Here is a 2,858-nt window from a genome sequence, read left to right on the forward strand (position 1 = left end):
TTCAACACTTCTCCAATAAGGTCCGCTAAAATGTTAAATGTGCCAATTTGATGAAACCTGACACAACTCGTGTAGAAAAAAAACGAAATGGCAGAAAATAAGGTATTTTATTGGTTAAAGTTAAGACGAATTGAAAATGTGATTATTTTTAGTTAGTCCAGAGTGTATGTTGTGCATTTCTGCACATCCAGCTTTTGAAATATAGTTTAAGTAGTTGGGTTTTGCTGTTAATGAAACTGCATTTCACAGCTTATCTTCACAAATAACAAACATTGAGTCATATCTGAGCAGCTGGTGCATGACACACACCAACTCTTTCTCTTTCTCTCTCTCTCTCTCTCTCTCTCTCTGGAGAGGGACGTGTCCAGTCTTGTCTCTCTCTCTTCAGTCAGAACTCATCTGCTCCGCATTTGCATTTAAGATGTTTTTGAGGTGAGTTTTTTTCTTGCGAAGAACAAAGAATGTGCAGAAAGGTATGACTCACCAAATTAAAAGTTTAATGTCCGTCGTCCGCTTGGTGCTGATGAAACCCAGTGGCAAAATGTGTGTGTGTGCGTATGTTCAAGTAAAACAACTAATTACAGCCCCTGAGGGAGCTCTTAAATTATTCAAGTCCATGGTCAAATTTAATTATTTGGTTTTATTTTGTAATTTTTTTTTTTAAATGATGAATATGTGACGTGGGTGAAGAGGCGTCTTACATTAGAAACATATTTCAGTATAATGAAATGACAAGACAACACGAACGTCAGAGACGAACACAGAGATTAATCAAGATCTCATTTCCTGATTATAATTTATCAATCATAAGCTTCACAAATATGGTTCCTGATGTAAATAAAGTATATTGTGTATTGCGATCAATGTGAAATTTCATAAATAAACAATAAAAACTATACTGTTGACATTTAGTTCAACAACAACACACCACTATAATATACGTGCATTGGCTACTTTTTGAATATATAAAAGTAATCAGGGTCCTTTAAAAGCAAAGCGCGACAGTGAGAGGTGTCATTTCAATACACAGTTTTAATCAACAAAGTATCAAAACAAAAAAATTGACAGACATCTCAAAGATAGAAGTACACGTTCGGTGGTAGCGGTGCGGTTATACCTGACAGCCTGCGGTTTATTGGTTGAGACTATGATGCTGCAACCGTCGAGCAGCAGCGACAGAAAACCAACCGCCCTCTGTAGCAGAAGACGTCGGCGCAACAGAGGACGTACACAAGTCGAACTCTGTAGTGCTCAGTAGCCATGACGACAAACAACTTTAAAACCACATCAAAAAAAACATACAACCTAATGAACACACGCAGACGCCTGCGTCCCTTTATAGCCGTGCGACTCTCGAACACACAAACAATATGAACCTTCTCCGAAGTCCGACGTCCCTGGGCGCCACCATGAACCTTACAATGTGCTGTTTGTGTAAACCTCGTACTATATCGACCTTCTTGTGTATGAACCGTTTGAAGTGATTCATAAATGCTCGTATGCAATAATGGCGTTCAGTCTGCCTGGTGAGGTGTTGTGACTTGCTGACAATCATTCAAATACTGATCAGAGTTGCAGAGTTTCTGAGGCGGTACACAGCCGTAAGGCGATGAGTGGTGACGGAGGACGAACCGAGTGTTTTGCTCGCATGCACGTCCATTTTTGAACACGTTGTGCCGAAAGAACAAAGCCTCTGAACTCTCTTGACTCGCTTTCTGTTTGCGCAATTAACCACATTTTCCCCCCGAGGGAGAAATATTTGGCTAGTGGATTGATAGCGTCCTTAAACACACAGCATATCGTCTTGTGTAACTTCAGAGTCAAGTGTGTGTGAAAAGACGGTGGTGGTGGTGACGCAACACTTCTGATACCTAGCTATTGATATCTAGTGAACAAGACTTCCAAGTTCCAAACTAACTGTTTTTAATAAATACATTTTTTTATATAAAATAACAACCCTTTTTTTCTTTGCTATGTCCAAACCAAAAGGAGGCATCTGGTGTTTATATACAGAAGCATAACGTCAATGCGCAGTCAACGCGATATGTACAGGATTTTTTTCTATTCTGGTAGAAAAAATAACACTCACGGAGCTTCATCGTCACAGAGGATGTAAGAACAACACTAGTTTAAGAGGGAACGCAGTGATAACTAAAGTGTATACAATCCAAAATTTGTTTCCCTAAACAGCAAATTTCAAATGTGTAAGAAAAGTAAAGTATCATCTGCGTATAGGAGTATATAGGCATTCATACAATGTTTTTTTTTAAATGCAGAATTATAAACCCTGCCTGCGAATTACGTTTCCCTTTAGTGACTGCTAACTGCCGCCGCGGTTGACAGACAATAACCTAACTTTTACTCAGACTCTTAGTTTGAGATGTCCGCTGTTAAACGAGCCAATATATTAAACTTACAGTGTGACATTGACTTCGGCAGCCAGCGTATATATACATCCTGAGTGGTTATCAGCAGCAGATTTAGTATAGTTCATGTCGTATAAACTAAACTAGGACAAGCAGACAGGGTTAATACAGCTACGACAGCAGTTACGCAATAAATATACTGTTTTTCATACACTCACACAATCTTTTAACGCCAAACAAAAAGTGTCTTTACACACTTGCATGTCATTTAGATTATCATGTGCCTTGATCACCTTGAAATCGCTTTGGTACAAAACTCAAGACACTAAATTAGACTTGTGTCTATTCAGAATACCTGTAAAATAAAAATACAAAGTTGGCTGATGCAATGTCAAGGTGCAGTCCATTGTATGTTAAGTCCTGTCCAAACAGCAGCTACGGTTTCAGGAAGTGGGAGGCGCCACTCTCTTGTAACAGCCGCGTGGATGCCGA

General features: G+C 39.2%; 1 protein-coding gene across 1 annotated transcript in view; it reads right to left on the minus strand.

Annotated features, from left to right (window-relative positions):
* Positions 1 to 625: 625 nt before the first annotated feature.
* atf3 (activating transcription factor 3) overlaps positions 626 to 2,858 on the minus strand; it is a 4,907-nt gene continuing 2,674 nt past the window's right edge. Inside the window, exon 4 of the mRNA XM_035618182.2 lies at positions 626 to 2,858. This exon is cut by the window's right edge and continues 446 nt beyond it. The gene's annotated coding sequence lies outside the window, so the exon portion shown is untranslated.

This window comes from Scophthalmus maximus, chromosome 18 (assembly GCF_022379125.1).
Source record: "Scophthalmus maximus strain ysfricsl-2021 chromosome 18, ASM2237912v1, whole genome shotgun sequence".
NCBI lineage: Eukaryota > Metazoa > Chordata > Actinopteri > Pleuronectiformes > Scophthalmidae > Scophthalmus > Scophthalmus maximus.